The sequence below is a fragment of the Halichoeres trimaculatus genome, unplaced genomic scaffold (genome assembly GCF_033239565.1).
Source record: "Halichoeres trimaculatus isolate MK-OKI-2021-1 unplaced genomic scaffold, fHalTri1.1 fHalTri1_scaffold_16, whole genome shotgun sequence".
Taxonomy (NCBI): domain Eukaryota; kingdom Metazoa; phylum Chordata; class Actinopteri; order Labriformes; family Labridae; genus Halichoeres; species Halichoeres trimaculatus.
Window position 1 is genome coordinate 8,215,996 of NW_027437194.1, and position 16,195 is coordinate 8,232,190.

A 16,195-nucleotide genomic window follows, 5' to 3' on the forward strand; every position below is an offset into this window, starting at 1 on the left:
TGGCGTCTGTCGGCTGCCGCTGTGCCTGCAGGACACCGGAGGAGACGACTGGCATCCCCAATGAGGAGGGAAGCGGTGCTCGCCTTCACGCTCCAGCTCCTGCATGCCTGAAGAGATGACAGGGAGAGAGAAAGGTGTAGGTTGACAGCCAAAAACAGCTTTTGCATTCACAAAACCCACAAGAACTAATTTGAACAAAGACATATGCAAGCTGCACATTAGCAGAGACAAACAGGGGCTGGTCATAATATCACCGCAATGATACGGGGCAAACAAAAGACAGTGTTGTCAAATAATAGATGCCAGCCAATCATTGAACAGTATTTTCTGCTTGAAATGGTCATGAATGGTTAAAGATGCTATGAAGAGGATCTCTTTTAGTTGCACTCCCTTGCCACCTTGTGGCCCTTGTGGTCCGCACACTGTTGTAAATTACTTTTGGTGAGTAGTGTGTCTGTTTTGGAATTAAATGGAGATCGTAGAGAAACAATTTTTCTTTGTTTAAGACGTTTTACTGGATACAACACACCAAGGTTAGGTGTTTATCAGAGCAGCTACATAGCGCTGCGTTTAGAAATGTGACATCAAGCAAACGTTAGCAGCCTGCTATAGTTTAACGACATTGGCAGCCTGGTGCTCCGATGTATCTGTAGGCTAACATGACAACAAGTAAACGCTGTCAGTTTGTCTGTAGTTTAATAGCCATTCATATTTAGCGTAGCTGGCAACCCTGGTGCTCTAAGACAGTGGTCCCCAACCCCTGGGCCGCGGACCGGTGCTGGTCCATGGGTCAATTGGTACCAGGCTGCCCATAAAAAATACTCAACAATACTCAACTTACATTATTTCAGTTCAATTTGTCTGATTCTGAACGATGTTTTATTTTGAAAAATGGACAGATTCTCTCTGTCATACCTGTCTATGACTCATTCTTGACGCCAAACCCTCCCAAGCTAGCAAAATGGACAAAAAAGAAACATCTTTGGAAAGTTACTTTAGGCAGGGTAGAAGAGCCAGTGTGGAGACAGAAGAATGGCTGGTCAGCAAAAATACTGTCTGACATTAAACCGGTCTGTGGTGCAAAAAAGGTTAGAGATCGCTGCTCTAAGACATGTCCGCAATGGGTAACGTCAGCAAATCCTGGTTAGCTATGCCCTGCCAGTCATCTACCAAGCAGAGCTAGCATAACCTCACTCTTCATTTTATTGATAGACTCTCAAGTTTGAACAGACCACTGCAGAATAACTGCTGACTGTGGGTTGGAATGAACATCACAAACAGTTTAGCTCCTGTGTTATAGAGTGATAAAGCCTGAGCTAAAGGCTAATTAGCCTTTGGTTCAGGCTGTATCACTCTGTTTAGCTTTCTTCTGCTCTTCTGTCCTTTTTCTTTCAGACAGTTAGGCTCCAGTGTCCACTGTCACTACAAAATTAATCACAGAAATCAGTTTCAGTGGAGAAAAACACAGATCTGCGTTTGATCTCTTCTAATTACTCAACTCAAGTCGGCGTGGTGTTGTCACAGAGACCTAGATGTGCTGTAAATTAATCCAGTCCTCGTTGACCTGACCTGGAAGTTAAGAAGTGGTAATTTAAAATAGCCTGTAACCAGCAACTTTGGTGCTGATAATCTCATTACGGCCAGACATATATCGAAAAGAGAGACAGCCCCTTTAAAGACACCTTTTAATCAGTTAAAAATGTTACTTTCTTATTTGTCTTGCTCTTGGCAAATTTTACCTTACTCTGTGTTTTTTCATAAAGGGGAGGTTTTACAAAATGCCAATGCAGAGGAGCAGTGTGGAGGCATATCTACATGATGCCTTATGTAGGAGTGTATGCAGTTTACAGCCTCATCACGGTTGAACTGAAAGGTTGCACACATTGCAATTAAATATAAGTGTTGTCCATTGTACTGTCAATTTACCATTCACCGGGGTTAACTAGACCAGCAGCCAACAGTTAGGCCTACACATGTTGTGGTTAAGAAGAAAGAGAGGGGGCCGCACATGGATGGAAGCCAATTTCTGTTCTTGCCCTGTAATTGTACTTGGACCAACAACCCTGTGGCTCCAAGCCAAATCCCCACATACTGAGCTGCTCCCTCTCTGATATGTTGTAGTTCTATGGTGTTCAAAGGCCTTTTGGTCTGCAGCACTGATAACACCCACAAGCTGACTGGAGTTTGTAAAATGCTCTAGTTATGTCGGGAAAATGCGTCGGTTCTGGGGGGATGATGAAGACCAAATCTTTCACCGAAAGTTGATACTCAGAAAAAGATGAGTTATCAATTCTGGGAACTGGAGCAAACAAATATACCATTAGAAAATTAAATCCTCTACACATTGGCCTTCTGAAATGTTCATAACGCATTTCAATTAATGGTACTGATTAGGGTTGCAAAGGTGGGGAAATTTCCATGAAATGCTAGCTCAGGAAATTTTCATGAATTTATTTTTGCCAACTTAAGTTGATTAGTTAATTTTTCCAAAAATCTCTCCTTTTTCTTGTTATCAAATTCAGCAAGGTTTTTAAAAAACAGTCTTGGTTAAATCAACATGATTAAATGCAAATTCAGATGTGTACAATATCAAACAATTCCAAGCACATTTGATCATCACCAATCACTAAATCCCCAGCCTACAGCAGTTCCATTGAGACCACATTTCTAAATTTGGAGCCTAGAAGTCCTGTCAGGGTAAGTTTTGATGATAGTGCTGACAGCAGCCATGAGGTGCAGGTCCTTGATGAATAGAAAGCATGGCCACCATTTGACATTTTTAATGGGACTTTTTGGGATACTGGAGAGGGGACATCAGGAATATGTGTTGGTGTTTGTAACTGAATCTTTTTTTTTTTATTTATCACCATTCATGGTTTTTGTTGTTCTGGGAAAGAAACCATTACAGATCTACTGTTCTTAAAATGGATCAGTGTCATTTATAAATGTTTTATCAGGGATATTTGCATGTATTTTTGCCAATGAAATTATTTTTGCTTTCATTTAGAACAATGGCATTGGACATGTTTGCATACCTGTCCAATAAAATAAAACAAAAAAACAAACAAACAAACAAAAAAACTTTAAGAATTATACTTGCATATGACCAGGTAAATTAAGTCAATACAAATTTCCATAAATACACATTAATTCCTGTTACTTTCTGAAAGTTCCCATGGAAAGTTTTCAACTTTGCAAATTCCCATAATTTTTGCAATCCCAGTCTTGAAGGTTTGATCCATGAATGTAATGTGTAAATGTGTAATATGGTTACAAATCTTTTTTTTTTCAATGCTAAAGACTTATTGTATTTGTTTGATTTGATAAAACTGCATATCAACTTTTCATTATATGCTTAACCGTCATATGTATAACCAAGATAACAGAAACTGAAACCTGCTATCCAGACTCAGAGTCCCTCACCAATGTTTCCTGATGGCCTCTCCTTGTCCTTGGCTGCTCTCCTACTTACTTGAGACAAACTCGATTAAAACATTAAGCCCTTTATAAATTTATTTAAATTTATTTAGGACTTTCTCTTTAGCATGACCTAGATGCCAGTTTCTGTTCTGTGTGCTGCAAATTCTGTTCATACACTGTGAGGTTTACTTTCCAATTTTCTACTCAAGGGAGATAATCTTTTCCTACAGATTCTAAGCAATACTATTACCAATACTAATACAAATCTATTTACGTGCATTTTTAGGCACTTGATCTGTTCCTATGATGGCTCAGCTGGTTTTCCAATCTGAATGACAGATGGAGACTAGCATCTTAAATTTGTAAGGACAAAATTAAAAAAAAAAAAAAAGAATTCAGTCTCTCAGAGTATTTGGTATCAGCTGGGCTCTTATTAAAAGAGGACCTTGAGAAGTGCCAGTTTTCCAGGTTTGTGTCAGTAAATGAACAGATTGGTCTTGCCTCCATCCAGCATGCCGACTGCCTGAGCTCGTGAGTGAATGCTGATGACTCATCACGCAGCTACAGCAGTAAAGGTAAGTCAGTGGTATCAAATGCTGTTCTCCTCTATATCAACACAATCAAACTATCTGCTCACTGACATACTTTGTGTTGTCCTAAAAAGAGATTCATGAACTGGACACAAAGGAATAAAGCAGAAATCTTTAATAATTAATTACACGCAATGAAGCTGTAACTCTGGTCAGAGATATTATGCACTAACACTCAGGCACATAACAATTTCAAGCCCAGGCATAATTAAATTAAATGTTGTGTGGTGTGACAGTTTCAATGAAATGTGTGTGGCTCTTAGCAAACAGCATATAACACAATTTTATATTGAGAAAAAAACAAACAAATAGATGAGGTGCCGGTTCTTTCTAGACATCTTTTTTTCTCTTTATTATAAATAATTATAATGCAAATACAAATAGCAAGCCTTCTAGTGTAGGAGATTATTAAACCAAGAAGAGATACGTCATTTTTATCGGTATTTTTTCACAGTGTCATCTTTATGTATGTACAGACACCTCACATGATGTTTACACAGAAATAAGTAAACGTAACAAGCCCCTAACCATAGTTTTTCTTTTTATTCCCTTTCTCGTCACACATGAGTACATGTGTATCATTAGTTCCATTATATCTGTGTGAGTCAATGGGACTCCGATGCATTTTCCATCTTCTCAGTTATTCTCTTTTCGTTCCAGACTAATTTATTTGTGCATAAGCCCTTCAGTCTCATCACCTTTTATCAGTATTAGAGAGGTGTTTACCTGTGCTAATTAGTAAGAACGAACAGGGGCTTTTACCTTAAGAGAACACACAGCTTTTATCAGTTTAGTAACACAGGTAAAAAAATATTTGGCAGTACCAGAAAGGGATGATAAAAATGCCAGATTTATCTTAGGAGCTGACTTCAGAACAATTGCAAGAAAAAAAAAATCTAAGTAATGAATGAGCCCCTTTGAAAGTGGAGGTACAAGTCTGAAAGGTTCTTTTTATTATGGACAATTTAACAACCTTTTTAAAGCCACTACTTGAAGTAGACCAAAGAATTTTTGCAGACCTGAAGAAATCTCAAGTTTGCTTTGAAGTAAAGAGTCTGATCTTTGACTTGATGTAGCTAAAAGCATTGAAGAGGAATAATTCATCCAATATTGCTTTGAGAGTATCAACCATTGATGATGTTTGACTGAGTGTTTGACTTAGTGTTCCAGCTTATCCATTTTTACAGCATACTGTAGCATCAAGGTTTTCTTAAAGTAGAGGAAGATGGAGAAAGAAGGTAACCTGAAAAAACACCCTCTAAAATATGCAGCCCCAAGAAAACAAACAAAAACAATATACTAATGCCATTTCACCCATAGACTGTGAAATAAACAAACAAAAGACAAACAAACAAAAAATGGACGTCATCTTGCTCAGCTCAAAGTGAGGTTCCCACGAAAACTGCTCCTTCTGGTGGCTGGCTGAAGTAAAGGTCAAAAAATCGATCTCCCCAGCCTCTCTAGACAGGCTGTGGTCAAACTTTAAAAAGATAATACACCTGGTATGTTTCTCGCATTCAATTGCTTTAGTGATTTGAAGATACCATTTGGCTGTCTTGTATTCTAGCCATCTTTTTTTCTCAGAAGTTTCTTTTTCATTAGTTATAAGAGGTCAAAAACAAGGCTTTACATCGTGTTTAACACTAATTGACAGCAGTATCTTGCTTATTTTGGGGGGATTGTAAAATATTTCGGAAGGGAGAGCCAAGAAGAGATTAGACTCTCAAAACAAAAAAAATATAGTTTTTTTTCACCTGGCTCCACTCAGATTCCCTCATAGCTTCTACTGCGCAGACTCTGGCTGCATAATAGCTACCAAAGGTGGCACCTGTGATGGGTGTATTTTGGCTTCAAAACTGTAAAATGGTAAATAGCGGAGCCACACTGTCTATACAGTCAATGGTTTGACCCAGCTTAGCCTATCTCCCATTCAGCACAATGTTTTGAGTTGGGATGTGATTTCCAGGTCCTGGTTAATCAGGTCCTCTGTGTCCATGAATGCCCAGTATGGGCAAGAGCACTCCAAAGCCAAATTATCACATTAGGTTCTACCAATACACAAAAATATCCTTTGCAGGTTTTCTCTAGAGGACAAAAATGTTGCACCAGAAGATGAAGTCACCTGTCTTTCAAAAAGTATCTTTTTTTTCCCTTTGTCTGTGGAGTTGAATTGTTTTCTGGCACTTTTGTTAAACAAAAAAATGTAGCGTGTTTAACTTTAATGAAAATAGGATTAGTGCTTTACAAATTTATTGGATCACCTGTCATTTAAATGAGAAAACCACCCAGCATTATGAAGTGCTTCAACGTTGACTCTTTGTTTTTCAGAGACTTCAAGAAAATTAATCAAGAATAACATACAACCACTAAAACACATGTTTTATTTGTTCAGGAACATAAGTAAATAACTGAAAATGTGCTTTATCTTTTTTGTAAAACAGCACATTTGAGAATTCATGGATAACAGAAATAGTAATATAATGTCTTAGCTTTAAGTGTATTATTTTGATCAAAGAGCTTGCACATCATGGTGAATTCCAGACCATTACAGACACATAAAAACTGTTTTGTCAACTTAATATGAATAATTATGACTGCTATTTTGATAATTTGTTTCCTTTTTCTTTTGATAAGCAGCTTCTGTGTTTCTGAAATACTCCTTTAAAATTAAAGTTAAGAAGACATGAACCTCTTCTGTCCTCTTCTGGTCAACTGCACCGGCTACACTCTGTTCCTCTACTTACTTTGTATTGTGCATTTTTTAGACCTGCACCACCATAAGCATGTGAGACAAAGAGAAAGAAAGAGGAACGTTTGGTTGCTCTTTTTTATTATAATGCAAAAAAGCATCACAGAAAATGAGGGGACACCACTGTTGTCATTAACATGTTGGCGAACAGTGACTCACATGGTCTGTAGCTTGAAGATCAGAATAAATGTAAACCATATGGTAGTCAAAGTGATGTTGGCAGAAGGTTGTCCCTGTCAGAGTATATAAGAGTAAGAAATTGGTCCAGACTAGCTGAGACATGCAATGTTGAAGAAGATATCTGAGAGTGACAGTCACTTAGTTGAAAGTGGGAAAAGGAGGCTGACCTTTGTGTGAAGAAAGGTGTCAGCTCCAGGAGGGGCAGGAAAGGGGACGGTGTCTCCTTCGCCTCAGTGACTTCCTCCCTCCTGGACAAGAAAACTGTCGGGCGTCCTCCTAAAGAACTCTCTTTCACTGTGCACTCAATCTCCCTTTATCTCTCCGCCTATCTGCCACCTCTCTTCCCCTTCACTCTTTTTTTGTATGCAATGTCTTCCAACTCCGTCTTTCCAGCCCCCACCTTCTCCTGTGTCTCTCTGTCAGCAGCCGTTAAATCAGATAGATTGCAGGTGTGTTTTCACTTTGAAGGAGGCTTCACTGCTGCTGAATGCCTGCAACCTCTCAGCGTGATGCGACACCCCCCCAAAATTTACTGCACCGTAAATTATCCACAAACCTCAAACATACTTAAACATGCGGAGCTTATCGTGATCCTATTTATCACAGGCCCCTGGCTCCGCACTAGTTCTGAGGTGTGATAAACTACAAATGCAGCTAGTCTAGCAATAAACTGCCCAACGAGAGATATACTACTCAAGCCACCAACCTGTGGTTATTCTGCATTCATTTAGCCCAGTCATCGGAAATGAAGCAACAGTGGTGTGCCCAGAGGATAGACAGCAGGGGCAGTTACCCACCCTCATGGCCCAACTGTCAAAAAAACACTCGCAAAGGAACCCTTTAGGCCAAAACATGTGCAAAGGGCCCTCTTGCAAGCCAAAACGTGCGCTTAAGTTTCCTTTTTGGGAACCAAGATGTGCACTGAAGTGCACTCTAAGGAGCCAAAACTTGCACTAATGTTCCTTTTTGTGTGCCAAAACTGGTGCTAAACCTGCACTTAAATCATCCTTTGGGAGCCAAAACTGGCACTTAATTGCTCTCTTGGGAGCCAAATTAAGAGCAAAAGGCTCTCCTTGAAGCCAAAACCTGTGCTCAAGTGTCCTTCTTGAGGCCAAAACCAGTGCTAAAGTGCCCTCTTGGGAAGCAAAATATGCACTACCTTTCCCTTTTGTGTTGCAAAACTGGTGCTTAAGTTATATTTTGGGAGCCAATGTGATAAAGTGCCCTTAGGAAAGCTAAAACTTGCATTTAAGTTACCTTTTGGGAGCCAAACCTGGCACTAAAGTGCCCTCTTGGGAGTCAAAATATGCACTGAAGTTACTTTTTGGGAGCCACGACATTTGCTAAAGGGCCCTCTTTAGAACCAAAATATGTGCTAAATTGCCCTCTTGGGAGCCAAAGTGGTGCCAAAGTTCCCTTCTGGGAGCCAAACGTGTGCTTGAGTGTTCTTTTGGGAGCCAAAATGAGCACCAAAGTGCCACCACATCTGGTTAGAAACGTGCGCTGTATGAACCTTCTTTTTTTTTCCTCTTGCCCCTGCCCTTGAAAAAGTCTGTGCAAGCCTCTGTGAGACGAGATACATTCATGCTGGATACAATTTTCTATCTCACCCACGGTGTTTTCAGGCATATTTTTGACCCTGTATCCTCAAACTGGCAGCTGCTATCAGTAAATGGCCGCAACCTCTCTCTTGGTGAAAATGCCTGCATTATAAGCTTTGCACCGGTCTCAGCTCTTTCCCAAGATGGTAGTTAAAAAAACGATGTTGACCTACACATGGCCTCAAAACTGTATATCTTACCCAGAACAGCACAGAGGAAATAATCCCCACTGTTTTGAATTATTATATGTCCCAAAGTCCCCAAATGGATTTTTTGAGAACTAATACAAGTCTATAGAAGCCGCACGTCTGACAATTTGCTCTTTTGTTGTTTTTGCCCCTTCTATCATTGATTTTAGCATCATCTAGACTTCTATATTCCTCTTATACAATTAGATTTACCTTCTCTCTTCGAGTGGTGCAGAACACATCAGACAAATTGAGTCTCTATTGACAAATCTCAATTAATTGGACAAAGCTTTTGATTCTTACTGGACTAAATTCATTAACAACAAACCCAATACCAGTAATACCCCAGTGATGGATGACTGAGAGTTGGCCTTTTAATATCACACCGGTAAATAATCTGTTGGATACTATGATGACATTTCCAAAGCGGGCCTTTTTGTCATTTTCAAAGTGCTGGTCTGTGTGTTCGGGGCTCCATATGAGACAATCACTGTCCTAGCTCTGTCCTCACCCACTCTCAAAGGTCAGCCTGGACAGTACTGAGTGCTCTAATTATATTCTGCAGAGAAAGAAAAAAGTCAATGGGGTACAGGTCCAACAGTGTTGAGACTGCTGCAAAGTGCAGGTGTTTGTCTGCACTGGGTTCATGCTCCCTGGTAACCCATGCATTTCACATTTCTTTCCCCAGAAGCAGAGTTTGAGATCATAAAAACAAGAGTTTTATTTAAAAAAAAAAAAAAAAAAAAAAAAAAAACTTTCAAAGGTGGAGTCCTTCATTGTCCATTGACTGCACACGCCAACTCACACCAGCTGCATGTTTAGTCTGGCACATTGTAAGACTGCCAGACAACTGGAGTCACAGAGATAGGAGTTCCCTGGATTTCCACCCCATTGATGATCCTTTTCTGTTTCATGTTTGGCTGTAAAACCTCAAACCTGTTGACTCCTGCCCAGGCTCCACTTATTACGCCACTTGGTTGCTGTGGTTGTGTTGAATATGATCTGGTTTTGACTCACTTTGTTTTATTTAGACGGTCACTGGGTGTTTTTTGAGGGGTGATTTCCATGCACAGTTTTCTGTCCCTTCCTGTCTTGGTGAACTGATGCATCACAGCTCTGGCATCCAGCAGAAATAGGATGGTTGAGTATCTGCTGCAACATGCCGGAGCAGGGACGCAGCCGGACCACAACAGAGCAGATACAGTGAAACGGCTTGAATACACCAGATGCAGTGCGTCTCTGTTCTGTTTCTGCAAACGGATCAAATAGATTTCATTCAAATCATTGTGTCAACTCACACTGGATCTGTCGTGTTGCAGGTAATACACAGCCATCCTATTTTTGACGGACGTGGAGCTGTGACAAGTAAATACGGCATAGGGAAGGTCGAGGGGGACAGGATGTTGTGACTGGAAACAACCTAATAACACACGGTGACTTTCAAAATAAAACAATATGTGTCTAAATCAGTTCGTATTTAGCTTGATTATGATGATAAACGGCCATAATGAGCAGAGCCAGACCAGAAGTCTACGGGTTTGAGGTTTTACAGCCTAACATGAATGAAGAGAGACTTATCAATGGAGTGGGAAGAACTTCTCGGTCTGTGACTCCAGCTGTCTGCCCTCTAGCAGCACTGCCATGACACAACCTTGTGCCCCAAAAATGGCACTGTGACAATTACACAACCTCTGCTTATTATGCTTTTCTTTTTAAACACAACAATGTGGAACTGATAAAAGCTGCAGTTTTGTCGAGTGTCCACTTGAGACTTACTCAGAAAGTCTCCCCCTCTCTTTGTTTCAAATACTTGTGCTCTTACCTAGAGGACAGACAGTTTTTCCAATAGAAAGTACTTCCTGTCCTCTATCCTTGATGTCTTCTTTGTTTTATGTTAGAAACTCTTGAGTATTTCCTCTTCCCTCTAGTGAAATTTGCAAAATCGTGCGTACAGTTAAAGAAAACACCAGCAAAAAGAGGCAAAGCAGAATAAAAGGGATCAATAAAGGATGCTTCACAGAGGGCACTGAGGGGAGAAAAAAGAAGGGAACACTCGGAACAAGTCAAAAGTGAGTGTGTGAGATTTACTGTATCCTTTTTTTCATATTGACTGTTTTTGAGGCCAGGAAGAAGCTCAGGGGAAATTGTTTATTCACTGACGCATTAAAGTACTTATTTTCTTTTTCCAGTCTTAATTTCAGTATAAAAGCTGTGCTTTGTTTTTTTTTGTTTTTTTTTCCCAAAACAAAATATTATTTAACATGAAAGATAAATTACACATCACATAACTTCTACTAGGAACATGTTTGGTCAGTCTTGACAGTGGCAGCTTAGTTTCTCTCCAGTCAAAACTGTGTGGGTGCACAATGAATCTCCAACAAAGTGAAGCTTCCATTTTTGCTAAAATCTCAGAGGACATTCTACATAGATATATCTACACACAACATCATAACATGTGTGGACACATCTTGTCAAATATTTTCAAAGGCAATTTTGAAAGCTTATGGCTAATGAAAAGCTCATTTTGAGAGCTACAGACTATTATAAGACAACCCACATAACACATAACCTTTGCTTGCTTCTGTATTGTATTTTAGAGCTACTTTTTACACAGTCCACCATGACATAACTACTTAACCAATTAGAGAGATGTGTGGAACTTTCTGGCACAGGACTCAACTAGTTCAAATTATATCTAAAGGACAGAGACTATCTTGCGTCTGTAGGTAACTGTACATCTGAGCAAATAAAAATGATATACAGAGCTCCCCAAGGCTCTATCTTGGGGCCTCTTCTGTTAAAAATCGAAATGCTCCCAATGGCTCGGGTTTTAGAAAACTACATCGCCAGTGGCCATTGTTATACAGAAAATAAAGTTAAAAACCATGGACATGCTAGAAATTTGGGCATGATCATGGACTCAGACCAGAATTTTAACTTATACATTAAGTCAGTTACAACATTGGCCTGCTGTCACTTAAAGAATGCATCAAGGAATAAAGACCCACTGTGTCAGCAGGACCTGGAAAAACTGACCCATAGTTTTATCTTCAGTAAACTTGATTGCTGGAACAGCGTCTTTGCAGCTGAAGCTGGTTCAGAACACTGCCACTCAAGTCTTCATGAAGACCAAGAAAGACACTCCCATAAGTCCAGTTGTGAGGTCTTTACACTGCCTCCCTGTCTCTCAGAAAGATTTAAAAGTACTCCTTGTTTTTTGTAAAGCTCTGCAAATATCTGGAATAAACTCCCAGAGAATATCTGGAAAATATATCCACAAAATCCAGCCTTTTTTTCCATTTCATTTTTATTATTAGTAGTAAGCACTTTGAATTTTCTTGTTGCCTAAATGTGCTATGTAAATAAACTTGCCTTGCCCTACATATTTGGGTATGTATCTCATCACATCAACGTATTGCTTAATCTACAAGCTTCCATGGTTTGATCAGAGAAGTGCAGGGTCAGGGGTTTGAGCAAGCCTTGTGGGAGATAATATCAGGTCAGCTAACCACTTGGTCATTGCCCCTGCTTTGCAGGGTGGCCATTAGCAATTTTTTTTTCAAAGACAAAATTGTACCTATTGTACCTTGCCTGAAATGCTCTGGACCAGCAGGGATGTGTCCAATACACCAAGCCTACCAGTACGCCCCCTATAAAAGATGCCTTTGAGGTAGTTGGTCATGCTTTATTGAACAAACCCATTTTCTGTCTCCACCATCAAGCAACTTGGTCCTCTTGAGAGAAGACTTCTCTTTCTTTCCTTTCTTTTATTTGGCAGAATTCATTCCTTTCATCCAGGTGGAGGCAAAGGTGACCCCGGCAGAGCAGGCACCTCAGTCTGAAGCACTTTTCCCTGTGGCTCTCTGCTGCCACACGGGCCATCAGAAAGCCAGGCTCAATCCACTTTTCTAAATTGCTACCATTTAATGGAACACCTTGACCTGACATCCCTTCCTGACAAAAATAAATAAAGCAGATGTTTGTTAAAATGAGGCTTTCCGACTTAGGTGATGCCGGTAGAAAATTGAACATATCAAGCACCACTTTTCCTGAATTGCTTTGACAGATTCTTCCATTCAACAGTTCTTCATCAGGCCACACACAGTTAGGTGCTATAGAGAAACCAATTACTGTCAGTGGTTTACAGCTTACAGACAATTTACAGGCAGAAGAGATCCTTCATACATGCATGCCTTAGAAAAAAATGAAATTTCATCAGGAGGAAATTTTCTCTGCAGACTAAGTACTTTACTTTCAGCATTTGCACACCTTAGGTGTCAAAATATGGCCAAGCAGTTTAATTAAGAGCTTGATAACATTCAGCTTGCTTCTTTTTGTTAGCCACATCCAAGGTGAGTGGACAAACAGCTTCTTGAATGATCTGCCGGTACAAGTGGGGGAGTAAGAAATTTAGATAATGGTAAAACTTTATAATAAGCACCATCTATACAGGGTAAATAACATAAATTATAGCATTACAAATCATTAGCAAATATTAATAACTATGATTTCATTGTTTCTTATCAGTAAATAGCTATTAACTAATGAACTATTTACTACCTATATACCCTTGCATTTTTTATAGATGATGGTTACTGTAAAGGGTTACAGGGGTAAGTTGAGTGGAGCATTTCTTTAACTGAAAGCAAAGCAAGCTTTATTTTTTAAAACTAAATCCTGGTTTCCATGGCAATTATCCAGCTCATCTTTGCCTGATAAACCCTGCAAAACTCAGAGGCTGAGTTTGATCTTTTATCTGCATGCTGGAAACTCCACATGGTTACACAGTCGCTCTGTAGGACTCCTTTGAGAGATCTGACACAAAAAGAGCTTTTGTAACCCGGCCTCGTCTTATTCCAGTTGATTGTCATCCTCTCAGAGTGCAGTAATCCACTCAGATCCACTGGCTCGATCAATCTGTAAGAGAACAGCCATCTTCAAACACTGACAGATCCAAAGTGTTCCTCTAAAGGTTTAACACCTCAGAGGGCTCTGATGAGATTTCGAATGTAACTGGCCATAAAGCATCCCACACATTAAATTAAGCCAGCCTGAATCTAATTAGCAATGACTGCTGACTTGAGTGACAACTTGTTTATGCATTGTGTGGATAAGAGAGTGACGTTTGCCAAAAACCAAGAGATGATTAAAAGTCTTCATTCTGAGCCACTGCCTTAGTGGTCAAACAAACTTTATTGCTTATGAAATTATCCAAATAACGGAGCTGCCAAAGATTCTTAGAAACATTTGGATATTTGATAACCATGGTAGGAATGTAAAATCATAGCAAGAAGTATTACTTCTTTGAACCTATTTGTCTCAAGGGTAGATGGATATCACAAGATGTACTGACTCAAGCAGAAAATACATTTAACCTTGAGTTTAAATGAGCTTCTGTATCCTTTTACATTCAGATTCCAGAGGTGAAAACCAGCTTTACTTCTTAATCTCTACAGTGACATCTGCTCCAAATACTGCAGTGGATGGAAGGTAAACAAAGTGTGTTTGAACTTCCATTGGCATTCTGGGCTGTCTTTTGATCTCAGCTGAAACCCCACTTACCTGCTGGGTTGACTTCGAGTGGAAGCTGAGAGCCGAGCACAAGCTCGAGGAGACCGGTGAACCTTGGCGGGAAGCCAGTCGTTGTAGGTGGCTCTCTACAACATCTGAACTGCCCATCGATCCAAAGAAAAACAGAGACATCCATTTGTGGTTTTGAGACCCCACCCCCCACCCCTTGTTGGCACAGGATGGACACAGGAATTCCTCTCAAGCTGGATGAGAAGGTTGAAGGCCATGTTCAGCCAGCAAAAGCATTTTTCTTTATGATTATTTTGTTTGTTTTGTACACTGACTCTGCAGCAGCAGACTAAATCACTTTTTTAACTTTCATTGCAACCAACACTTACAAAATCATCAGTGGATCTTGTCTTCCTTCTGATTTAAAAGCCAAATTGCAGCAGAGAAAAAATGGAGCAGTAGATAAAAGATTCAAAGAAACAGCAAAAAATAATGGAGTACAGAGTGATTTGCACCTGTTTATCCTCTTGATGGTTGCTCCAAATGTGATATCTCCTGTTAGGTCTTGATGTAGCTGAGATGACCTTTGTATCCCACGAATACCTATTGATACATATTCTACATAAAACTAGAAAAGCACCCAGAGAACACAGACCTCCACCAAGCATATTGTGATTCTTATGTAACACTTTAGTCCTACTTTGATGTTATACTCCCTTTCAGCAGACTGTCTGCTACAATTATATATAATTTGTTACCTGACAGTGTTGGAAATGATGATGACCCAGTACATATTTCATATTCTGGATCTTAGTATCCAGAATATTGCCAGGATCTGGATCGTACTTTTACATCTGTGAGATATTATGGTGACCTTGTCTTGTATTGTTTTGCAAAGCAATCTGACCATTTATTGTGGAGTTATACACATGTGGTGAAAATGGCCCTTTCTCACAATGACAAAGAATCTTTTAAAAAAGTCCTGGATCCAGATGGTGATCCAGATCACCTCCAAAATTTAATCACTTCTTTCTTATCCCATTTTGAATATTTCCTAAAAAATTTCATCAAGATGCATTTGTTAGTTTTTGAGTTATGTTGTTCACAGACAGACAAACTCTCCCAAAAACGTAACCTCCTTGGCAAAGGTAACAAGGATTGTATCAAATGCACTTTGCCACCATCTATTGGTTAGGGGGGAAACTACCTCCAGTTAATATGAGCAGAAGTGCAGTTGGGTGGAACCAAGGGGCAACATCTGGTAAATTGAAGTCAATTCGGAAGTGCTAAAAGTCGCTTTTTATCTGAATCTGCCTGAAACTGGCTGCAGAAAGACCAAAAACCACATACACATCAAGCCAAAAAGAATAGACTTTTATGACATTGAAAAGCATATTTACAGCCTGGTTAAAATAGCGGCTAAGGTCTGAAATGATAATCGAGCTATCGGCACACACTGTACTGTATATAGAGTGGACAGCGTGGCTTTTCCATTTACCGTTGTACAGTTTTGAAGCTTAATTGTCCTCGTCACAGACGCTGCCATTTGCAGCCTTTGTGTGGCCAGAGTCTGCGCAGTAGAGGCTATGAGGGACTACAAGAGAATCTGAGTGGAGCCAGGTGACAAAAATAGTTTTTTTTTTTTTCTTTTGAGAGTCTAATCTCTTCTTGGCTCTCCCTCCTGAAATACTTAACAATCCCCGAATAAAATACACAAGAATGGTAGCTGTCAGTCATTGTTAAGCATGGTGTAAAGCCTCGTTTTTAACCTCTAATAACTATGAAAACAAATCTTCTCAGGAAAAAGAGGGACTGGATACAAGGCAGCCCAGTAATATCTTCAAATCACCACAACAATCGGATTTGAGAAATTTTTTTACAAGGTCTGTCAATTCTTTAAAGTTTGACCACAGCCCACCTGGAATGACTGTGGAGATGGATTTTTTT